Below are 26,523 nucleotides of genomic sequence, written 5' to 3' on the forward strand. Positions count from 1 at the left end.
GTTATTTCTCAGCTAAGTTAAGGATTTTACAAAATCTAGGCTATGTGAAAGGTATACTTTGTAATGTTCACTCAACATAAATCACTAAAATATGTTGGATTTCATTTTGTAATTCATATGCAAGTTTTTCCAAAACATATATCTAGAAAAACTTCAAAATTTTGAATGTTATACTTGAGGTTACTATTACCACACCTTCCACAGGTTCGACAACTTCTATAAAGAGACCGTGGTGCCTAATGGATAAGGCGTCTGACTTCGGATCAGAAGGTTGAGGGTTCGATTCCCTTCGTGGTCGAGTCTTTGATTTTGTCACAATTTGAAATCTTCAAACTCTGCATGAATTCAATAGATGACAATATTGTAAAGAATGTACATTTCTAAATGTAATTCCCATAGGAAAATAAATACAACATAAACAATGATATGCATGATGTAAACATAGTTATAGTTTTTTTAGGTTTTTGGTGCATAGTAAAAGGTATCCTTTTGGAAAAGGTAAGTATTTACCTGTTAACTTGTTCAATTTTGGTAATCTGTGTTGGAAAAAAATCTTTGACAAAATTGATACAATAAAGGATATTTGCATATCTGCATATAAAAAGTATATCTCACATGTTTAAAATGAATCATTGAAATCCGAACATCCATAGTCCAATGAGAAATTGCTATAAAGCCTACATCCCTAATATTTTCATAAAACTTAAAAAACCTTTAGGAAAATGTAAGTGTTTACCTGTTAACTTGTTTGATTTTGGTAATCTGTGTTGCAAAGCAGTTCTTTGACCAAATTGATACTATAATGGTTATTTGCATATCTGCATATAAAAAATACATCTCACATGTTTAGAAGGAATCAGTGAAATCAGAACACCCATAGTTCAATGAGAAATTGCTCTAATGCCTACATCCCTAATCTTTTTATAAAACTTTATAGCATGCCTATAGAAAAGTTAAGTTATTTCTCAGCTAAGTTAAGGATTTTACAAAATCTAGGCTATGTGAAAGGTATACTTTGTAATGTTCACTCAACATAAATCACTAAAATATGTTGGATTTCATTTTGTAATTCATATGCAAGTTTTTCCAAAACATACCTCTGGAAAAAGCTTCTAAATTTTGAATGTTATACTTGAGGTTACTATTACCACACCTTCCACAGGTTCGACAATTTCAACATAGATGACAGCGTGGCATAATGGATGAGGCGTCTGACTTCTGATCAGAAGATTGAGGGTTCGTGTCCCTTCGGGGTCAAGTCATTCTTTTTGTCACTATTTGAAATCTTCAAACTCTGCATGAATTCAAAGGATGACAATGTTGTAAAGAATGTACATTTCTAAATGTAATTCCCATAGGAAAATAAATACAACATAAACAAAGATGTGCATGATGTACACATAGTTATAGTTTTTTTAGGTTTTTGGTGCATAGTAAAAGGTATCCTTTTGGAAAAGGTAAGTATTTACCTGTTAACTTGTTCAATTTTGGTAATCTGTGTTGGAAAAAAATCTTTGACCAAATTGATACAATAAAGGATATTTGCATATCTGCATATAAAAATTATATCTCACATGTTTAAAATGAATCATTGAAATCAGAACACCCATAGTTCAGTGAGAAATTGCTCTAATGCCTACATCCCTAATCTTTTTATAAAACATTATAGCATGCCTATAGAAAAGTTAAGTTATTTCTCAGCTAAGTTAAGGATTTTACAAAATCTAGGCTATGTGAAAGGTATACTTTGTAATGTTCACTCAACATAAATCACTAAAATATGTTGGATTTCATTTTGTAATTCATATGCAAGTTTTTCCAAAACATACCTCTAGAAAAAGCTTCTAAATTTTGAATGTTATACTTGAGGTTACTATTACCACACCTTCCACAGGTTCAACAATTTCAACATAGATGACAGCGTGGCATAATGGATGAGGCATCTGACTTCTGATCAGAAGATTGAGGGTTCGTGTCCCTTCGGGGTCAAGTCATTCTTTTTGTCACTATTTGAAATCTTCAAACTCTGCATGAATTCAAAGGATGACAATGTTGTAAAGAATGTACATTTCTAAATGTAATTCCCATAGGAAAATAAATACAACATAAACAAAGATGTGCATGATGTACACATAGTTATAGTTTTTTTAGGTTTTTGGTGCATAGTAAAAGGTATCCTTTTGGAAAAGGTAAGTATTTACCTGTTAACTTGTTCAATTTTGGTAATCTGTGTTGGAAAAAAATCTTTGACCAAATTGATACAATAAAGGATATTTGCATATCTGCATATAAAAATTATATCTCACATGTTTAAAATGAATCATTGAAATCCGAACATCCATAGTCCAATGAGAAATTGCTATAAAGCATACATCCCTAATATTTTCATAAAACTTAAAAAACCTTTAGGAAAATGTAAGTGTTTACCTGTTAACTTGTTTGATTTTGGTAATCTGTGTTGCAAAGCAATTCTTTGACCAAATTGATACTATAATGGTTATTTGCATATCTGCATATAAAAAATACATCTCACATGTTTAGAAGGAATCAGTGAAATCAGAACAGCCATAGCTCAATGAGAAATTGCTCTAATACCTACATCCTTAATCTTTTTATAAAACTTTATAGCATGCCTATAGAAAAGTTAAGTTATTTCTCAGCTAAGTTAAGGATTTTACAAAATCTAGGCTATGTGAAAGGTATACTTTGTAATGTTCACTCAACATAAATCACTAAAATATGTTGGATTTCATTTTGTAATTCATATGCAAGTTTTTCCAAAACATATATCTAGAAAAACTTCTAAATTTTGAATGTTATACTTGAGGTTACTATTACCACACCTTCCACAGGTTCGACAACTTCTATAAAGAGACCGCGGTGCCTAATGGATAAGGCGTCTGACTTCGGATCAGAAGGTTGAGGGTTCGATTCCCTTCGTGGTCGAGTCTTTGATTTTGTCACAATTTGAAATCTTCAAACTCTGCATGAATTCAATAGATGACAATATTGTAAAGAATGTACATTTCTAAATGTAATTCCCATAGGAAAATAAATACAACATAAACAATGATATGCATGATGTAAACATAGTTATAGTTTTTTTAGGTTTTTGGTGCATAGTAAAAGGTATCCTTTTGGAAAAGGTAAGTATTTACCTGTTAACTTGTTCAATTTTGGTAATCTGTGTTGGAAAAAAATCTTTGACCAAATTGATACAATAAAGGATATTTGCATATCTGCATATAAAAATTATATCTCACATGTTTAAAATGAATCATTGAAATCAGAACACCCATAGTTCAGTGAGAAATTGCTCTAATGCCTACATCCCTAATCTTTTTATAAAACTTTATAGCATGCCTATAGAAAAGTTAAGTTATTTCTCAGCTAAGTTAAGGATTTTACAAAATCTAGGCTATGTGAAAGGTATACTTTGTAATGTTCACTCAACATAAATCACTAAAATATGTTGGATTTCATTTTGTAATTCATATGCAAGTTTTTCCAAAACATACCTCTAGAAAAAGCTTCTAAATTTTGAATGTTATACTTGAGGTTACTATTACCACACCTTCCACAGGTTCGACAATTTCGACATAGATGACAGCGTGGCATAATGGATGAGGCGTCTGACTTCTGATCAGAAGATTGAGGGGTCGTGTCCCTTCGGGGTCAAGTCATTCTTTTTTTCACTATTTGAAACCTTCAAACTCTGCATGAATTCAATGGATGACAATGTTGTAAAGAATGTACATTTCTAAATGTAATTCCTATAGGAAAATAAATACAACATAAACAATGATGTGCATGATGTACACATAGTTATAGTTTTTTTAGGTTTTTGGTGCATAGTAAAAGGTATCCTTTTGGAAAATGTAATTATTTACCTCTTAACTTGTTCAATTTTGGTAATCTGTGTTGGAAAAAAATCTTTGACCAAATTGATGCAATAAAGGATATTTGCATATCTGCATATAAAAATTATATCTCACATGTTTAAAATGAATCATTGAAATCCGAACATCCATAGTCCAATGAGAAATTGCTATAAAGCCTACATCCCTAATATTTTCATAAAACTTAAAAAACCTTTAGGAAAATGTAAGTGTTTACCTGTTAACTTGTTTGATTTTGGTAATCTGTGTTGCAAAGCAATTCTTTGACCAAATTGATACTATAATGGTTATTTGCATATCTGCATATAAAAAATAAATCTCACATGTTTAGAAGGAATCAGTGAAATCAGAACAGCCATAGCTCAATGAGAAATTGCTCTAATGCCTACATCCCTAATCTTTTTATAAAACTTTATAGCATGCCTATAGAAAAGTTCAGTTATTTCTCAGCTAGATTAAGGATTTTACAAAATCTATGCTATGTGAAAGGTATACTTTGTAATGTTCACTCAACATAAATCACTAAAATATGTTGGATTTCATTTTGTAATTCATATGCAAGTTTTTCCAAAACATATATCTAGAAAAAACTTCTAAATTTTGAATGTTATACTTGAGGTTACTATTACCACACCTTCCAAAGGTTCGACAACTTCTATAAAGATGACCGCGTGGCCTAATGGATTAGGCATCTGACTTCGGATCAGAAGATTGAGTGTTCGAGTCCCTTCGTGGTCGAGTCTTTCATTTTGTCACAATTTGAAATCTTCAAACTCTGCATGAATTCAATGGATGACAATGTTGTAAAGAATGTACATTTCTAAATGTAATTCCCATAGGAAAATAAATACAACATAAACAATGATGTGCATGATGTACACATAGTTATAGTTTTTTTAGGTTTTTGGTGCATAGTAAAAGGTATCCATTTGGAAAAGGTAAGTATTTACCTGTTAACTTTTTCAATTTTGGTAATCTGTGTTGGAAAAAAATCTTTGACAAAATTGATACAATAAAGGATATTTGCATATCTGCATATAAAAAGTATATCTCACATGTTTAAAATGAATCATTGAAATCCGAACATCCATAGTCCAATGAGAAATTGCTATAAAGCCTACATCCCTAATATTTTCATAAAACTTAAAAAACCTTTAGGAAAATGTAAGTGTTTACCTGTTAACTTGTTTGATTTTGGTAATCTGTGTTGCAAAGCAGTTCTTTGACCAAATTGATACTATAATGGTTATTTGCATATCTGCATATAAAAAATACATCTCACATGTTTAGAAGGAATCAGTGAAATCAGAACACCCATAGTTCAATGAGAAATTGCTCTAATGCCTACATCCCTAATCTTTTTATAAAACTTTATAGCATGCCTATAGAAAAGTTAAGTGATTTCTCAGCTAAGTTAAGGATTTTACAAAATCTAGGCTATGTGAAAGGTATACTTTGTAATGTTCACTCAACATAAATCACTAAAATATGTTGGATTTCATTTTGTAATTCATATGCAAGTTTTTCCAAAACATACCTCTGGAAAAAGCTTCTAAATTTTGAATGTTATACTTGAGGTTACTATTACCACACCTTCCACAGGTTCGACAATTTCAACATAGATGACAGCGTGGCATAATGGATGAGGCGTCTGACTTCTGATCAGAAGATTGAGGGTTCGTGTCCCTTCGGGGTCAAGTCATTCTTTTTGTCACTATTTGAAATCTTCAAACTCTGCATGAATTCAAAGGATGACAATGTTGTAAAGAATGTACATTTCTAAATGTAATTCCCATAGGAAAATAAATACAACATAAACAAAGATGTGCATGATGTACACATAGTTATAGTTTTTTTAGGTTTTTGGTGCATAGTAAAAGGTATCCTTTTGGAAAAGGTAAGTATTTACCTGTTAACTTGTTCAATTTTGGTAATCTGTGTTGGAAAAAAATCTTTGACCAAATTGATACAATAAAGGATATTTGCATATCTGCATATAAAAATTATATCTCACATGTTTAAAATGAATCATTGAAATCAGAACACCCATAGTTCAGTGAGAAATTGCTCTAATGCCTACATCCCTAATCTTTTTATAAAACATTATAGCATGCCTATAGAAAAGTTAAGTTATTTCTCAGCTAAGTTAAGGATTTTGCAAAATCTAGGCTATGTGAAAGGTATACTTTGTAATGTTCACTCAACATAAATCACTAAAATATGTTGGATTTCATTTTGTAATTCATATGCAAGTTTTTCCAAAACATACCTCTAGAAAAAGCTTCTAAATTTTGAATGTTATACTTGAGGTTACTATTACCACACCTTCCACAGGTTAAACAATTTCAACATAGATGACAGCGTGGCATAATGGATGAGGCGTCTGACTTCTGATCAGAAGATTGAGGGTTCGTGTCCCTTCGGGGTCAAGTCATTCTTTTTGTCACTATTTGAAATCTTCAAACTCTGCATGAATTCAGAGGATGACAATGTTGTAAAGAATGTACATTTCTAAATGTAATTCCCATAGGAAAATAAATACAACATAAACAAAGATGTGCATGATGTACACATAGTTATAGTTTTTTTAGGTTTTTGGTGCATAGTAAAAGGTATCCTTTTGGAAAAGGTAATTATTTACCTGTTAACTTGTTCAATTTTGGTAATCTGTGTTGGAAAAAAATCTTTGACCAAATTGATACAATAAAGGATATTTGCATATCTGCATATAAAAATTATATCTCACATGTTTAAAATGAATCATTGAAATCCGAACATCCATAGTCCAATGAGAAATTGCTATAAAGCATACATCCCTAATATTTTCATAAAACTTAAAAAACCTTTAGGAAAATGTAAGTGTTTACCTGTTAACTTGTTTGATTTTGGTAATCTGTGTTGCTAAGCAATTCTTTGACCAAATTGATACTATAATGGTTATTTGCATATCTGCATATAAAAAATACATCTCACATGTTTAGAAGGAATCAGTGAAATCAGAACAGCCATAGCTCAATGAGAAATTGCTCTAATACCTACATCCCTAATCTTTTTATAAAACTTTATAGCATGCCTATAGAAAAGTTAAGTTATTTCTCAGCTAAGTTAAGGATTTTACAAAATCTAGGCTATGTGAAAGGTATACTTTGTAATGTTCACTCAACATAAATCACTAAAATATGTTGGATTTCATTTTGTAATTCATATGCAAGTTTTTCCAAAACATATATCTAGAAAAACTTCTAAATTTTGAATGTTATACTTGAGGTTACTATTACCACACCTTCCACAGGTTCGACAACTTCTATAAAGAGACCGCGGTGCCTAATGGATAAGGCGTCTGACTTCGGATCAGAAGATTGAGGGTTCGATTCCCTTCGTGGTCGAGTCTTTGATTTTGTCACAATTTGAAATCTTCAAACTCTGCATGAATTCAATAGATGACAATATTGTAAAGAATGTACATTTCTAAATGTAATTCCCATAGGAAAATAAATACAACATAAACAATGATATGCATGATGTAAACATAGTTATAGTTTTTTTAGGTTTTTGGTGCATAGTAAAAGGTATCCTTTTGGAAAAGGTAAGTATTTACCTGTTAACTTGTTCAATTTTGGTAATCTGTGTTGGAAAAAAATCTTTGACCAAATTGATACAATAAAGGATATTTGCATATCTGCATATAAAAATTATATCTCACATGTTTAAAATGAATCATTGAAATCAGAACACCCATAGTTCAGTGAGAAATTGCTCTAATGCCTACATCCCTAATCTTTTTATAAAACTTTATAGCATGCCTATAGAAAAGTTAAGTTATTTCTCAGCTAAGTTAAGGATTTTACAAAATCTAGGCTATGTGAAAGGTATACTTTGTAATGTTCACTCAACATAAATCACTAAAATATGTTGGATTTCATTTTGTAATTCATATGCAAGTTTTTCCAAAACATACCTCTAGAAAAAGCTTCTAAATTTTGAATGTTATACTTGAGGTTACTATTACCACACCTTCCACAGGTTCGACAATTTCGACATAGATGACAGCGTGGCATAATGGATGAGGCGTCTGACTTCTGATCAGAAGATTGAGGGGTCGTGTCCCTTCGGGGTCAAGTCATTCTTTTTTTCACTATTTGAAACCTTCAAACTCTGCATGAATTCAATGGATGACAATGTTGTAAAGAATGTACATTTCTAAATGTAATTCCTATAGGAAAATAAATACAACATAAACAATGATGTGCATGATGTACACATAGTTATAGTTTTTTTAGGTTTTTGGTGCATAGTAAAAGGTATCCTTTTGGAAAATGTAATTATTTACCTCTTAACTTGTTCAATTTTGGTAATCTGTGTTGGAAAAAAATCTTTGACCAAATTGATGCAATAAAGGATATTTGCATATCTGCATATAAAAATTATATCTCACATGTTTAAAATGAATCATTGAAATCCGAACATCCATAGTCCAATGAGAAATTGCTATAAAGCCTACATCCCTAATATTTTCATAAAACTTAAAAAACCTTTAGGAAAATGTAAGTGTTTACCTGTTAACTTGTTTGATTTTGGTAATCTGTGTTGCAAAGCAATTCTTTGACCAAATTGATACTATAATGGTTATTTGCATATCTGCATATAAAAAATAAATCTCACATGTTTAGAAGGAATCAGTGAAATCAGAACAGCCATAGCTCAATGAGAAATTGCTCTAATGCCTACATCCCTAATCTTTTTATAAAACTTTATAGCATGCCTATAGAAAAGTTCAGTTATTTCTCAGCTAGATTAAGGATTTTACAAAATCTATGCTATGTGAAAGGTATACTTTGTAATGTTCACTCAACATAAATCACTAAAATATGTTGGATTTCATTTTGTAATTCATATGCAAGTTTTTCCAAAACATATATCTAGAAAAAACTTCTAAATTTTGAATGTTATATTTGAGGTTACTATTACCACACCTTCCAAAGGTTCGACAACTTCTATAAAGATGACCGCGTGGCCTAATGGATTAGGCATCTGACTTCGGATCAGAAGATTGAGGGTTCGAGTCCCTTCGTGGTCGAGTCTTTCATTTTGTCACAATTTGAAATCTTCAAACTCTGCATGAATTCAATGGATGACAATGTTGTAAAGAATGTACATTTCTAAATGTAATTCCCATAGGAAAATAAATACAACATAAACAATGATGTGCATGATGTACACATAGTTATAGTTTTTTTAGGTTTTTGGTGCATAGTAAAAGGTATCCATTTGGAAAAGGTAAGTATTTACCTGTTAACTTTTTCAATTTTGGTAATCTGTGTTGGAAAAAAATCTTTGACAAAATTGATACAATAAAGGATATTTGCATATCTGCATATAAAAAGTATATCTCACATGTTTAAAATGAATCATTGAAATCCGAACATCCATAGTCCAATGAGAAATTGCTATAAAGCCTACATCCCTAATATTTTCATAAAACTTAAAAAACCTTTAGGAAAATGTAAGTGTTTACCTGTTAACTTGTTTGATTTTGGTAATCTGTGTTGCAAAGCAGTTCTTTGACCAAATTGATACTATAATGGTTATTTGCATATCTGCATATAAAAAATACATCTCACATGTTTAGAAGGAATCAGTGAAATCAGAACACCCATAGTTCAATGAGAAATTGCTCTAATGCCTACATCCCTAATCTTTTTATAAAACTTTATAGCATGCCTATAGAAAAGTTAAGTTATTTCTCAGCTAAGTTAAGGATTTTACAAAATCTAGGCTATGTGAAAGGTATACTTTGTAATGTTCACTCAACATAAATCACTAAAATATGTTGGATTTCATTTTGTAATTCATATGCAAGTTTTTCCAAAACATACCTCTGGAAAAAGCTTCTAAATTTTGAATGTTATACTTGAGGTTACTATTACCACACCTTCCACAGGTTCGACAATTTCAACATAGATGACAGCGTGGCATAATGGATGAGGCGTCTGACTTCTGATCAGAAGATTGAGGGTTCGTGTCCCTTCGGGGTCAAGTCATTCTTTTTGTCACTATTTGAAATCTTCAAACTCTGCATGAATTCAAAGGATGACAATGTTGTAAAGAATGTACATTTCTAAATGTAATTCCCATAGGAAAATAAATACAACATAAACAAAGATATGCATGATGTAAACATAGTTATAGTTTTTTTAGGTTTTTGGTGCATAGTAAAAGGTATCCTTTTGGAAAAGGTAAGTATTTACCTGTTAACTTGTTCAATTTTGGTAATCTGTGTTGGAAAAAAATCTTTGACCAAATTGATACAATAAAGGATATTTGCATATCTGCATATAAAAATTATATCTCACATGTTTAAAATGAATCATTGAAATCAGAACACCCATAGTTCAGTGAGAAATTGCTCTAATGCCTACATCCCTAATCTTTTTATAAAACATTATAGCATGCCTATAGAAAAGTTAAGTTATTTCTCAGCTAAGTTAAGGATTTTACAAAATCTAGGCTATGTGAAAGGTATACTTTGTAATGTTCACTCAACATAAATCACTAAAATATGTTGGATTTCATTTTGTAATTCATATGCAAGTTTTTCCAAAACATACCTCTAGAAAAAGCTTCTAAATTTTGAATGTTATACTTGAGGTTACTATTACCACACCTTCCACAGGTTCAACAATTTCAACATAGATGACAGCGTGGCATAATGGATGAGGCGTCTGACTTCTGATCAGAAGATTGAGGGTTCGTGTTCCTTCGGGGTCAAGTCATTCTTTTTGTCACTATTTGAAATCTTCAAACTCTGCATGAATTCAAAGGATGACAATGTTGTAAAGAATGTACATTTCTAAATGTAATTCCCATAGGAAAATAAATACAACATAAACAAAGATGTGCATGATGTACACATAGTTATAGTTTTTTTAGGTTTTTGGTGCATAGTAAAAGGTATCCTTTTGGAAAAGGTAAGTATTTACCTGTTAACTTGTTCAATTTTGGTAATCTGTGTTGGAAAAAAATCTTTGACCAAATTGATACAATAAAGGATATTTGCATATCTGCATATAAAAATTATATCTCACATGTTTAAAATGAATCATTGAAATCCGAACATCCATAGTCCAATGAGAAATTGCTATAAAGCATACATCCCTAATATTTTCGTAAAACTTAAAAAACCTTTAGGAAAATGTAAGTGTTTACCTGTTAACTTGTTTGATTTTGGTAATCTGTGTTGCAAAGCAGTTCTTTGACCAAATTGATACTATAATGGTTATTTGCATATCTGCATATAAAAAATACATCTCACATGTTTAGAAGGAATCAGTGAAATCAGAACACCCATAGTTCAATGAGAAATTGCTCTAATGCCTACATCCCTAATCTTTTTATAAAACTTTATAGCATGCCTATAGAAAAGTTAAGTTATTTCTCAGCTAAGTTAAGGATTTTACAAAATCTAGGCTATGTGAAAGGTATACTTTGTAATGTTCACTCAACATAAATCACTAAAATATGTTGGATTTCATTTTGTAATTCATATGCAAGTTTTTCCAAAACATACCTCTAGAAAAAGCTTCTAAATTTTGAATGTTATACTTGAGGTTACTATTACCACACCTTCCACAGGTTTGACAGTTTTGACATAGATGACAGCGTGGCATAATGGATGAGGCGTCTGACTTCTGATCAGAAGATTGAGGGTTCGTGGTCAAGTCATTCTTTTTGTCACTATTTGAAATCTTCAAACTCTGCATGAATTCAATGGATGACAATGTTGTAAAGAATGTACATTTCTAAATGTAATTCCCATAGGAAAATAAATACAACATAAACAATGATGTGCATGATGTACACATAGTTATAGGTTTTTTAGGTTTTTGGTGCATAGTGAAAGGTATCCTTTTGGAAAAGGTAAGTATTTACCTGTTAACTTGTTCAATTTTGGTAATCTGTGTTGGAAAAAAATCTTTGACCAAATTGATACAATAAAGGATATTTGCATATCTGCATATAAAAATTATATCTCACATGTTTAAAATGAATCATTGAAATCCGAACATCCATAGTCCAATGAGAAATTGCTATAAAGCATACATCCCTAATATTTTCATAAAACTTAAAAAACCTTTAGGAAAATGTAAGTGTTTACCTGTTAACTTGTTTGATTTTGGTAATCTGTGTTGCAAACCAATTCTTTGACCAAATTGATACTATAATGGTTATTTGCATATCTGCATATAAAAAATACATCTCACATGTTTAGAAGGAATCAGTGAAATCAGAACAGCCATAGCTCAATGAGAAATTGCTCTAATGCCTACATCCCTAATCTTTTTATAAAACTTTATAGCATGCCTATAGAAAAGTTAAGTTTTTTCTCAGCTAAGTTAAGGATTTTACAAAATCTAGGCTATGTGAAAGGTATACTTTGAAATGTTCACTCAACATAAATCTCTAAAATATGTTGGATTTCATTTTGTAATTCATATGCAAGTTTTTCCAAAACATACCTCTAGAAAAAACTTCTAAATTTTGAATGTTATACTTGAGGTTACTATTACCACACCTTCCACAGGTTCGACAACTTCTATAAAGATGACCGCATGGCCTAATGGATAAGGCGTCTAGACTTCGGATCAGAAGATTGAGGGTTCGAGTCCCTTCATGGTCGAGTCTTTCATTTTGTCACAATTTGAAATCTTCAAACTCTGCATGAATTCAAAGGATGACAATGTTGTAAACAATGTACATTTCTAAATGTAATTCCCATAGGAAAATAAATACAACATAAACAATGATGAGTATGACGTACACATAGTTACAGTTTTTTTAGGCTTTTGGTGGACAGTAAAAGGTATCCTTTTGGAAAAGGTAAGTATTTACCTGTTAATTTGTTCAATTTTGGTAATCTGTGTTGCAAAAAATTCTTTGACCAAATTGATACAATAAAGGATATTTGCATATCTGCATATAAAAATTATATCTCACATGTTTAAAAGGAATCATTGAAATCAGAACACCCATAGTCCAATGAGAAGTTGCTATAAAGCCTACATCCCTAATATTTTCATAAAACTTAAAAATCCTTTTGGAAAATGTAAGTGTTTACCTGTTAACTTATTCGATTTTGGTAATCTGTGTTGCAAAGCAATTTTTTGACCAAATTGATACTATAATGGTTATTTGCATATCTGCATATAAAAAATACATCTCACATGTCTAGAAGGAATCAGTGAAATCAGAACAGCCATAGCTCAAAGAGAAATTGCTCTAATGCCTACATCCCTAATCTTTTTATAAAACTTTATAGCGTGCCTATAGAAAAGTTAAGTTATTTCTCAGCTAAGTTAAGGATTTTACAAAATCTAGGCTATGTGAAAGGTATACTTTGTAATGTTCACTCAAAATAAATCATTAACATATGTTGTTGGATTTTATTTTGTAATTCATATGCAAGTTTTTCCAAAACATACCTCTAGAAAAAACTTCTAAATTTTGAATGTTATACCTGAGGTCACTATTACCACACCTTCCACAGGTTCAAGAATTTCTACATAGATTACCGCGTGGCCTAATGGATTAGGCGTCTGACTTCGGATCAGAAGATTGAGGGTTCGAGTCCCTTCGTGGTCGAGGTTTTCTTTTCGATAACTATTTGACCTCTTCATGAAATTAATGGATGGCAATGTTGTAAAGAATGTACATTTGTAAATGTAATTCCTATAGGAAAATAAAAACAACATAAACAATGATGTGTATGATTTACACATAGTTACTGTATTTTAGGTTTTAGGTGCATATTAAAAGTTATCCTTTTGGAATAGGTAAGTGTTTACCTGTTAACTTGTTCAATTTTGGTAATTTGTGTTGCAAAAAATTATTTGACCAAATTGATACAATAAAGGATATTTGCATATCTCCATATAAAAATTATATCTCACATGTTTAAAAGGAATCAATGAAATCAGAACACCCATAGTCCAATGAGAAATTGCTATAAAGCCTACATCCCTAATATTTTCATAAAACTTAAAAATCCTTTTGGAAAATGTAAGTGTTTATCTGTTAACTTATTCGATTTTGGTAATCTGTGTTGCAAAGCAATTCTTTGACCAAATTGATACTGTAATGGTTATTTGCATATCTGCATATAAAAAATACATCTCACATGTTTAGAAGGAATCAGTGAAATCAGAACAGCCATAGCTCAATGAGAAATTGCTCTAATGCCTACATCCCTAATCTTTTTATAAAACTTTAGAGCATGCCTATAGAAAAGTTAAGTTATTTCTCAGCTAAGTTAAGGATTTTACAAAATCTAGGCTATGTGAAAGGTATACTTTGTAATGTTCACTCAAAATAAATCATTAACATATGTTGTTGGATTTTATTTTGTAATTCATATGCAAGTTTTTCCAAAACATACCTCTAGAAAAAACTTCTAAATTTTGAATGTTATACCTGAGGTCACTATTACCACACCTTCCACAGGTTCAAGAATTTCTACATAGATTACCGCGTGGCCTAATGGATTAGGCGTCTGACTTCGGATCAGAAGATTGAGGGTTCGAGTCCCTTCGTGGTCGAGGTTTTCTTTTCGATAACTATTTGACCTCTTCATGAAATTAATGGATGGCAATGTTGAAAAGAATGTACATTTGTAAATGTAATTCCTATAGGAAAATAAAAACAACATAAACAATGATGTGTATGATTTACACATAGTTACTGTATTTTAGGTTTTAGGTGCATATTAAAAGTTATCCTTTTGGAATAGGTAAGTGTTTACCTGTTAACTTGTTCAATTTTGGTAATTTGTGTTGCAAAAAATTATTTGACCAAATTGATACAATAAAGGATATTTGCATATCTCCATATAAAAATTATATCTCACATGTTTAAAAGGAATCAATGAAATCAGAACACCCATAGTCCAATGAGAAATTGCTATAAAGCCTACATCCCTAATATTTTCATAAAACTTAAAAATCCTTTTGGAAAATGTAAGTGTTTATCTGTTAACTTATTCGATTTTGGTAATCTGTGTTGCAAAGCAATTCTTTGACCAAATTGATACTGTAATGGTTATTTGCATATCTGCATATAAAAAATACATCTCACATGTTTAGAAGGAATCAGTGAAATCAGAACAGCCATAGCTCAATGAGAAATTGCTCTAATGCCTACATCCCTAATCTTTTTATAAAACTTTAGAGCATGCCTATAGAAAAGTTAAGTTATTTCTCAGCTAAGTTAAGGATTTTACAAAATCTAGGCTATGTGAAAGGTATACTTTGTAATGTTCACTCAACATAAATCACTAAAATATGTTGTATTTCATTTTGTAATTCATATGCAAGTTTTTCCAAAACATACCTCTAGAAAAAGCTTCTAAATTTTGAATGTTATACTTGAGGTTACTATTACCACACCTTCCACAGGTTCGACAATTTTGACATAGATGACAGCATGGCATAATGGATGAGGCGTCTGACTTCTGATCAGAAGATTGAGGGTTCGTGTCCCTTCGTGGTCAAGTCATTCTTTTTGTCACTATTTGAAATCTTCAAACTCTGCATGAATTCAATGGATGACAATGTTGTAAAGAATGTACATTTCTAAATGTAATTCCTATAGGAAAATAAATACAACATAAACAATGATGTGTATGATGTACACATAGTTACTGTTTTTTTAGGTTTTAGGTGCACATTAAAAGTTATCCTTTTGGAATAGGTAAGTGTTTACCTGTTAACTTGTTCAATTTTGGTAATTTGTGTTGCAAAAAATTATTTGACCAAATTGATACAATAAAGGATATTTGCATATCTCCATTTAAAAATTATATCTCACATGTTTAAAAGGAATCAATGAAATCAGAACACCCATAGTCCAATGAGAAATTGCTATAAAGCCTACATCCCTAATATTTTCATAAAACTTAAAAATCCTTTTGGAAAATGAAAGTGTTTACCTATTAATATCTTCAATTTTGGTAATCTGTGTTGCAAAGCAATTCTTTGACCAAATTGATACTATAATGGTTATTTGCATATCTGCATATAAAAAATACATCTCACATGTTTAGAAGGAATCAGTGAAATCAGAACACCCATAGTTCAATGAGAAATTGCTCTAATGCCTACATCCCTAATCTTTTTATAAAACTTTATAGCATGCCTATAGAAAAGTTAAGTTATTTCTCAGCTAAGTTAAGGATTTTACAAAATCTAGGCTATGTGAAAGGTATACTTTGTAATGTTCACTCAACATAAATCACTAAAATATGTTGGATTTCATTTTGTAATTCATATGCAAGTTTTTCCAAAACATACCTCTAGAAAAAGCTTCTAAATTTAGAATGTTATACTTGAGGTTACTATTACTACACCTTCCACAGGTTCGACAATTTCAACATAGAAGACCGCGTGGCATTATGGATGAGGCGTCTGACTTCTGATCAGAAGATTGAGGGTTAGTGTCCCTTCGTGGTCAAGTCATTCTTTTTGTCACTATTTGAAATCTTCAAACTCTGCATGAATTCAATGGATGACAATGTTGTAAAGAATGTACATTTCTAAATGTAATTCCCATAGGAAAATAAATACAACATAAACAAAGATATGCATGATGTAAACATAGTTATAGTTTTTTTAGGTTTTTGGTGCATAGTAAAAGGTATCCTTTTTGAAAAGGTAAGTATTTACCTGTTAACTTGTTCAATTTTGGTAATCTGTGTTGGAAAAAAATCTTTGACCAAATTGATACAATAAAGGATATTTGCATATCTGCATATAAAAATTATATCTCACATGTTTAAAATGAATCATTGAAATCAGAACACCCATAGTTCAGTGAGAAATTGCTCTAATGCCTACATCCCTAATCTTTTTATAAAACATTATAGCATGCCTATAGAAAAGTTAAGTTATTTCTCAGCTAAGTTAAGGATTTTACAAAATCTAGGCTATGTGAAAGGTATACTTTGTAATGTTCACTCAACATAAATCACTAAAATATGTTGGATTTCATTTTGTAATTCATATGCAAGTTTTTCCAAAACATACCTCTAGAAAAAGCTTCTAAATTTTGAATGTTATACTTGAGGTTACTATTACCACACCTTCCACAGGTTCAACAATTTCAACATAGATGACAGCGTGGCATAATGGATGAGGCGTCTGACTTCTGATCAGAAGATTGAGGGTTCGTGTTCCTTCGGGGTCAAGTCATTCTTTTTGTCACTATTTGAAATCTTCAAACTCTGCATGAATTCAAAGGATGACAATGTTGTAAACAATGTACATTTCTAAATGTAATTCCCATAGGAAAATAAATACAACATAAACAAAGATGTGCATGATGTACACATAGTTATAGTTTTTTTAGGTTTTTGGTGCATAGTAAAAGGTATCCTTTTGGAAAAGGTAAGTATTTACCTGTTAACTTGTTCAATTTTGGTAATCTGTGTTGCAAAAAATTCTTTGACCAAATTGATACAATAAAGGATATTTGCATATCTGCATATAAAAATTATATCTCACATGTTTAAAAGGAATCAATGAAATCAGAACACCCATTGTCCAATGAGAAGTTGCTATAAAGCCTACATCCCTATTATTTTCATAAAACTTAAAAATCCTTTTGGAAAGTGTAAGTGTTTATCTGTTAACTTATTCGATTTTGGTAATCTGTGTTGCAAAGCAATTCTTTGACCAAATTGATACTGTAATGGTTATTTGCATATCTGCATATAAAAAATACATCTCACATGTTTAGAAGGAATCAGTGAAATCAGAACAGCCATAGCTCAATGAGAAATTGCTCTAATGCCTACATCCCTAATCTTTTTATAAAACTTTAGAGCATGCCTATAGAAAAGTTAAGTTATTTCTCAGCTAAGTTAAGGATTTTACAAAATCCAGGCTATGTGAAAGGTATACTTTGTAATGTTCACTCAACATAAATAACTAAAATATGTTGTATTTCATTTTGTAATTCATATGCAAGTTTTTCCAAAACATACCTCTAGAAAAAGCTTCTAAATTTTGAATATTATACTTGAAGTTACTATTACCACACCTTCCACAGGTTCGACAATTTTAACATAGATGACAGCATGGCATAATGGATGAGGCGTCTGACTTCTGATCAGAAGATTGAGGGTTCGTGTCCCTTCGTGGTCAAGTCATTCTTTTTGTCACTATTTGAAATCTTCAAACTCTGCATGAATTCAATGGATGACAATGTTGTAATGAATGTACATTTCTAAATGTAATTCCCATAGGAAAATAAATACAACATAAACAATGATGTGCATGATGTACACATATTTATAGTTTTTTTAGGTTTTTGGTGCATAGTAAAAGGTATCCTTTTGGAAAAGGTAAGTATTTACCTGTTAACTTGTTCAATTTTGGTAATCTGTGTTGGAAAGAAATCTTTGACCAAATTGATACAATAAAGGATATTTGCATATCTGCATATAAAAATTATATCTCACATGTTTAAAATGAATCATTGAAATCCGAACATCCACAGTCCAATGAGAAATTGCTATAAAGCCTACATCCCTAATATTTTCATAAAACTTAAAAAACCTTTAGGAAAATGTAAGTGTTTACCTGTTAACTTGTTTGATTTTGGTAATCTGTGTTGCAAACCAATTCTTTGACCAAATTGATACTATAATGGTTATTTGCATATCTGCATATAAAAAATACATCTCACATGTTTAGAAGGAATCAGTGAAATCAGAACAGCCATAGCTCAATGAGAAATTGCTCTAATGCCTACATCCCTAATCTTTTTATAAAACTTTATAGCATGCCTATAGAAAAGTTAAGTTTTTTCTCAGCTAAGTTAAGGATTTTACAAAATCTAGGCTATGTGAAAGGTATACTTTGAAATGTTCACTCAACATAAATCTCTAAAATATGTTGGATTTCATTTTGTAATTCATATGCAAGTTTTTCCAAAACATACCTCTAGAAAAAACTTCTAAATTTAGAATGTTATACTTGAGGTTACTATTACTACACCTTCCACAGGTTCGACAATTTCAACATAGAAGACCGCGTGGCATTATGGATGAGGCGTCTGACTTCTGATCAGAAGATTGAGGGTTAGTGTCCCTTCGTGGTCAAGTCATTCTTTTTGTCACTATTTGAAATCTTCAAACTCTGCATGAATTCAATGGATGACAATGTTGTAAAGAATGTACATTTCTAAATGTAATTCCCATAGGAAAATAAATACAACATAAACAAAGATATGCATGATGTAAACATAGTTATAGTTTTTTTAGGTTTTTGGTGCATAGTAAAAGGTATCCTTTTTGAAAAGGTAAGTATTTACCTGTTAACTTGTTTAATTTTGGTAATCTGTGTTGGAAAAAAATCTTTGACCAAATTGATACAATAAAGGATATTTGCATATCTGCATATAAAAATTATATCTCACATGTTTAAAATGAATCATTGAAATCAGAACACCCATAGTTCAGTGAGAAATTGCTCTAATGCCTACATCCCTAATCTTTTTATAAAACATTATAGCATGCCTATAGAAAAGTTAAGTTATTTCTCAGCTAAGTTAAGGATTTTACAAAATCTAGGCTATGTGAAAGGTATACTTTGTAATGTTCACTCAACATAAATCACTAAAATATGTTGGATTTCATTTTGTAATTCATATGCAAGTTTTTCCAAAACATACCTCTAGAAAAAGCTTCTAAATTTTGAATGTTATACTTGAGGTTACTATTACCACACCTTCCACAGGTTCAACAATTTCAACATAGATGACAGCGTGGCATAATGGATGAGGCGTCTGACTTCTGATCAGAAGATTGAGGGTTCGTGTTCCTTCGGGGTCAAGTCATTCTTTTTGTCACTATTTGAAATCTTCAAACTCTGCATGAATTCAAAGGATGACAATGTTGTAAACAATGTACATTTCTAAATGTAATTCCCATAGGAAAATAAATACAACATAAACAAAGATGTGCATGATGTACACATAGTTATAGTTTTTTTAGGTTTTTGGTGCATAGTAAAAGGTATCCTTTTGGAAAAGGTAAGTATTTACCTGTTAACTTGTTCAATTTTGGTAATCTGTGTTGCAAAAAATTCTTTGACCAAATTGATACAATAAAGGATATTTGCATATCTGCATATAAAAATTATATCTCACATGTTTAAAAGGAATCAATGAAATCAGAACACCCATTGTCCAATGAGAAGTTGCTATAAAGCCTACATCCCTATTATTTTCATAAAACTTAAAAATCCTTTTGGAAAGTGTAAGTGTTTATCTGTTAACTTATTCGATTTTGGTAATCTGTGTTGCAAAGCAATTCTTTGACCAAATTGATACTGTAATGGTTATTTGCATATCTGCATATAAAAAATACATCTCACATGTTTAGAAGGAATCAGTGAAATCAGAACAGCCATAGCTCAATGAGAAATTGCTCTAATGCCTACATCCCTAATCTTTTTATAAAACTTTAGAGCATGCCTATAGAAAAGTTAAGTTATTTCTCAGCTAAGTTAAGGATTTTACAAAATCCAGGCTATGTGAAAGGTATACTTTGTAATGTTCACTCAACATAAATAACTAAAATATGTTGTATTTCATTTTGTAATTCATATGCAAGTTTTTCCAAAACATACCTCTAGAAAAAGCTTCTAAATTTTGAATATTATACTTGAAGTTACTATTACCACACCTTCCACAGGTTCGACAATTTTAACATAGATGACAGCATGGCATAATGGATGAGGCGTCTGACTTCTGATCAGAAGATTGAGGGTTCGTGTCCCTTCGTGGTCAAGTCATTCTTTTTGTCACTATTTGAAATCTTCAAACTCTGCATGAATTCAATGGATGACAATGTTGTAATGAATGTACATTTCTAAATGTAATTCCCATAGGAAAATAAATACAACATAAACAATGATGTGCATGATGTACACATATTTATAGTTTTTTTAGGTTTTTGGTGCATAGTAAAAGGTATCCTTTTGGAAAAGGTAAGTATTTACCTGTTAACTTGTTCAATTTTGGTAATCTGTGTTGGAAAGAAATCTTTGACCAAATTGATACAATAAAGGATATTTGCATATCTGCATATAAAAATTATATCTCACATGTTTAAAATGAATCATTGAAATCCGAACATCCACAGTCCAATGAGAAATTGCTATAAAGCCTACATCCCTAATATTTTCATAAAACTTAAAAAACCTTTAGGAAAATGTAAGTGTTTACCTGTTAACTTGTTTGATTTTGGTAATCTGTGTTGCAAACCAATTCTTTGACCAAATTGATACTATAATGGTTATTTGCATATCTGCATATAAAAAATACATCTCACATGTTTAGAAGGAATCAGTGAAATCAGAACAGCCATAGCTCAATGAGAAATTGCTCTAATGCCTACATCCCTAATCTTTTTATAAAACTTTATAGCATGCCTATAGAAAAGTTAAGTTTTTTCTCAGCTAAGTTAAGGATTTTACAAAATCTAGGCTATGTGAAAGGTATACTTTGAAATGTTCACTCAACATAAATCTCTAAAATATGTTGGATTTCATTTTGTAATTCATATGCAAGTTTTTCCAAAACATACCTCTAGAAAAAACTTCTAAATTTTGAATGTTATACTTGAGGTTACTATTACCACACCTTCCACAGGTTCGACAACTTCTATAAAGATGACCGCATGGCCTAATGGATAAGGCGTCTGACTTCGGATCAGAAGATTGAGGGTTCGAGTCCCTTCATGGTCGAGTCTTTCATTTTGTCACAATTAGAAATCTTCAAACTCTGCATGAATTCAAAGGATGACAATGTTGTAAACAATGTACATTTCTAAATGTAATTCCCAAAGGAAAATAAATACAACATAAACAATGATGAGTATGACGTACACATAGTTACAGTTTTTTTAGGCTTTTGGTGGACAGTAAAAGGTATCCTTTTGGAAAAGGTAAGTATTTACCTGTTAACTTGTTCAATTTTGGTAATCTGTGTTGCAAAAAATTCTTTGACCAAATTGATACAATAAAGGATATTTGCATATCTGCATATAAAAATTATATCTCACATGTTTAAAAGGAATCATTGAAATCAGAACACCCATAGTCCAATGAGAAGTTGCTATAAAGCCTACATCCCTAATATTTTCATAAAACTTAAAAATCCTTTTGGAAAATGTAAGTGTTTACCTGTTAACTTATTCGATTTTGGTAATCTGTGTTGCAAAGCAATTTTTTGACCAAATTGATACTATAATGGTTATTTGCATATCTGCATATAAAAAATACATCTCACATGTCTAGAAGGAATCAGTGAAATCAGAACAGCCATAGCTCAAAGAGAAATTGCTCTAATGCCTACATCCCTAATCTTTTTATAAAACTTTATAGCGTGCCTATAGAAAAGTTAAGTTATTTCTCAGCTAAGTTAAGGATTTTACAAAATCTAGGCTATGTGAAAGGTATACTTTGTAATGTTCACTCAAAATAAATCATTAACATATGTTGTTGGATTTTATTTTGTAATTCATATGCAAGTTTTTCCAAAACATACCTCTAGAAAAAACTTCTAAATTTTGAATGTTATACCTGAGGTCACTATTACCACACCTTCCACAGGTTCAAGAATTTCTACATAGATTACCGCGTGGCCTAATGGATTAGGCGTCTGACTTCGGATCAGAAGATTGAGGGTTCGAGTCCCTTCGTGGTCGAGGTTTTCTTTTCGATAACTATTTGACCTCTTCATGAAATTAATGGATGGCAATGTTGTAAAGAATGTACATTTGTAAATGTAATTCCTATAGGAAAATAAAAACAACATAAACAATGATGTGTATGATTTACACATAGTTACTGTATTTTAGGTTTTAGGTGCATATTAAAAGTTATCCTTTTGGAATAGGTAAGTGTTTACCTGTTAACTTGTTCAATTTTGGTAATTTGTGTTGCAAAAAATTATTTGACCAAATTGATACAATAAAGGATATTTGCATATCTCCATATAAAAATTATATCTCACATGTTTAAAAGGAATCAATGAAATCAGAACACCCATAGTCCAATGAGAAATTGCTATAAAGCCTACATCCCTAATATTTTCATAAAACTTAAAAATCCTTTTGGAAAATGTAAGTGTTTATCTGTTAACTTATTCGATTTTGGTAATCTGTGTTGCAAAGCAATTCTTTGACCAAATTGATACTGTAATGGTTATTTGCATATCTGCATATAAAAAATACATCTCACATGTTTAGAAGGAATCAGTGAAATCAGAACAGCCATAGCTCAATGAGAAATTGCTCTAATGCCTACATCCCTAATCTTTTTATAAAACTTTAGAGCATGCCTATAGAAAAGTTAAGTTATTTCTCAGCTAAGTTAAGGATTTTACAAAATCTAGGCTATGTGAAAGGTATACTTTGTAATGTTCACTCAACATAAATCACTAAAATATGTTGTATTTCATTTTGTAATTCATATGCAAGTTTTTCCAAAACATACCTCTAGAAAAAGCTTCTAAATTTTGAATGTTATACTTGAGGTTACTATTACCACACCTTCCACAGGTTCGACAATTTTGACATAGATGACAGCATGGCATAATGGATGAGGCGTCTGACTTCTGATCAGAAGATTGAGGGTTCGTGTCCCTTCGTGGTCAAGTCATTCTTTTTGTCACTATTTGAAATCTTCAAACTCTGCATAAATTCAATGGATGACAATGTTGTAAAGAATGTACATTTGTAAATGTAATTCCTATAGGAAAATAAATACAACATAAACAATGATGTGTATGATGTACACATAGTTACTGTTTTTTTAGGTTTTAGGTGCACATTAAAAGTTATCCTTTTGGAATAGGTAAGTGTTTACCTGTTAACTTGTTCAATTTTGGTAATTTGTGTTGCAAAAAATTATTTGACCAAATTGATACAATAAAGGATATTTGCATATCTCCATTTAAAAATTATATCTCACATGTTTAAAAGGAATCAATGAAATCAGAACACCCATAGTCCAATGAGAAATTGCTATAAAGCCTACATCCCTAATATTTTCATAAAACTTAAAAATCCTTTTGGAAAATGAAAGTGTTTACCTATTAATATCTTCAATTTTGGTAATCTGTGTTGCAAAGCAATTCTTTGACCAAATTGATACTATAATGGTTATTTGCATATCTGCATATAAAAAATACATCTCACATGTTTAGAAGGAATCAGTGAAATCAGAACACCCATAGTTCAATGAGAAATTGCTCTAATGCCTACATCCCTAATCTTTTTATAAAACTTTATAGCATGCCTATAGAAAAGTTAAGTTATTTCTCAGCTAAGTTAAGGATTTTACAAAATCTAGGCTATGTGAAAGGTATACTTTGTAATGTTCACTCAACATAAATCACTAAAATATGTTGGATTTCATTTTGTAATTCATATGCAAGTTTTTCCAAAACATACCTCTAGAAAAAGCTTCTAAATTTTGAATGTTATACTAGAGGTTACTATTACCACACCTTCCACAGGTTCGACAATTTCAACATAGATGACTGTGTGCTCAAATGGATGAGGCGTCTGACTTCGGATCAGAAGATGGAGGGTTCGAGTCCCTTCGTGGTCGAGGTTTTCTTTTCGATCACTATTTGAAATCTTCAAACTCTGCATGAATTCAATGGATGACAATGTTGTAAAGAATGTACATTTCTAAATGTAATTCCCATAGGAAAATAAATACAACATAAACAATGATGTGCATGACGTACACATAGCTATAGTTTTTTTTGGTTTTTGGTGCATAGTAAAAGGTATCCTTTTGGAAAAGGTAAGTGTTTACCTCTTAACTTGTTCAATTTTGGAAATCTGTGTTAAAAACAATTATTTGACCAAATTGATACTATAATGTTTATTTGCATATTTGCATATAAAAATAACATCTCACATATTTAGAAGGAATCAATGAAGTCCGAACACCCATAGTTCAATGAGAAATTGCTCTAAAGCCTACATCCCTAATTTTTTCAGAAAACTTTATAGCATGCCTATAGAAAAGTTAAGTTATTTCTCAGCTAAATTAAGGATTTAACAAAATCTAGGCTATGATAAAGTTATACTTTGTAATGTTCACTCAAAATAAATTATTAAAATATGTTGTTCGATTTCATTTTGTAATTCATATGCAAGTTTATCCAAAACATTCCTCTAGAAAAAACTTCTACATTTTGAATGTTATACTTTAGGTTACTATTACCACACCTTCCACAGGTTCGACAACTTCTACATAGTTGACTGTGTGGCCTAATGGATAAGGCATCTGACTTTGGATCAGAAGATTGAGGGTTCGAGTCCCTTCGTGGACGAGGTTTTCTTTTCGATCAATAAATGGATGACAATGTTGTAAAGAATGTACATTTCTAAATGTAATTCCCATAGGAAAATAAATACAACATAAACAATGATGTGTATGATGTACACATAGTTACAGCTTTTTTAGGTTTTTGGTTTATAGTAAAAGGTATCCTTTTGGAAAAGGTAAGTATTTACCTGTTAACTTGTTCTATTTTGGTAATCTGTGTTGCAAAAAATTCTTTGACCAAATTGATACTGTAATGGTTATTTGCATATCTGCATATTAAAATTACATCTCACATGTTTAGAAGGAATCAATGAAATAAGAACACACATAGTTCAATGAGAAGTTGCTCTAATGTCTACATCCCTAATCTTTTCATAAAACTTAAAAATCCTTTTGGAAAAGGAAAGTATTTACTTGTTAACTTCTTCAATTTTGGTAATCTGTGTTGCAAAAAATTCTTTCACCAAATTGATACTATAATGGACATTTGCATAATTTCATATAAAAATTACATCTCACATGTTTAGAAGGAATCAATGAAATCAAAACACCCATAGTTCAATGAGAAATTGCTCAAAAGCCTACATACCTGATCTTTTCATAAAACTTTATAGCTTGCCTAAAGAAAAGTTAATCTCTTTCTCAGTTAAGAAAATAATTTTACAAAATCTAGGCTCTGTGAAAGGTATACTTTTACAGTTCACTCAAAATAAATTATTAAAATATGTTGTTGGGTCTCATTTTGTAATTCAAATTCAAGTTGTACCAAAATATTCCTCTTGAAAAATCTTCTAAAGTTTGATTGTTATACTTGGGGTTAGTATTACCACACCTTCCACAAGTTTGACTTCTTCAACTAAGATGACTGTGTGGCCTAATGGATAAGGTGTCTGACTTTGGTTCAGTAGATTATGGATTCGAGTACCTTTGTGGTCAAGGAGTTCTCTTTGGTCACTATTTGAAAACTTCAAACTGCATGAATTCAATGGATGAGAATGTTGTAAAGAAAGTACATTTGTAAATGTAATTCCTATAGGAAAAAAATATAACATAAACAATGATGAGTATGAAGTACACATAGTTGCAGTTTTTTTTAGATTTTTGGAGGATATTAAAATATATTCTTTAGGAAAAGACAAGTGTTTACCTGTTAACTTGTTCAATTTTGGTAATCTGTGTTGCAAAAAAATTCTTTAACCGAATTGATACTATAATAGATA

The 26,523-nt window shown here is 30.8% G+C and overlaps 6 non-coding genes across 6 annotated transcripts; all 6 read left to right on the forward strand.

Annotated features, from left to right (window-relative positions):
• Positions 1-2,873: 2,873 nt before the first annotated feature.
• TRNAR-UCG (transfer RNA arginine (anticodon UCG)) lies at positions 2,874-2,946 on the forward strand. The gene has a single exon. It is a non-coding gene; the product is annotated as a tRNA-Arg (tRNA).
• A 5,957-nt stretch (positions 2,947-8,903) lies between these two features.
• On the forward strand, positions 8,904-8,976 carry TRNAR-UCG (transfer RNA arginine (anticodon UCG)). The gene has a single exon. It is a non-coding gene; the product is annotated as a tRNA-Arg (tRNA).
• A 4,489-nt stretch (positions 8,977-13,465) lies between these two features.
• Positions 13,466-13,538, forward strand: TRNAR-UCG (transfer RNA arginine (anticodon UCG)). Its single transcript has one exon. It is a non-coding gene; the product is annotated as a tRNA-Arg (tRNA).
• An 880-nt stretch (positions 13,539-14,418) lies between these two features.
• On the forward strand, positions 14,419-14,491 carry TRNAR-UCG (transfer RNA arginine (anticodon UCG)). The gene has a single exon. It is a non-coding gene; the product is annotated as a tRNA-Arg (tRNA).
• An 8,098-nt stretch (positions 14,492-22,589) lies between these two features.
• TRNAR-UCG (transfer RNA arginine (anticodon UCG)) lies at positions 22,590-22,662 on the forward strand. The gene has a single exon. It is a non-coding gene; the product is annotated as a tRNA-Arg (tRNA).
• A 2,572-nt stretch (positions 22,663-25,234) lies between these two features.
• On the forward strand, positions 25,235-25,307 carry TRNAQ-UUG (transfer RNA glutamine (anticodon UUG)). The gene has a single exon. It is a non-coding gene; the product is annotated as a tRNA-Gln (tRNA).
• Positions 25,308-26,523: the final 1,216 nt, after the last annotated feature.

The sequence above is a fragment of the Taudactylus pleione genome, unplaced genomic scaffold (assembly GCF_031769625.1).
Source record: "Taudactylus pleione unplaced genomic scaffold, aTauple2 ptg000612l, whole genome shotgun sequence".
Taxonomy (NCBI): Eukaryota; Metazoa; Chordata; class Amphibia; order Anura; family Myobatrachidae; genus Taudactylus; species Taudactylus pleione.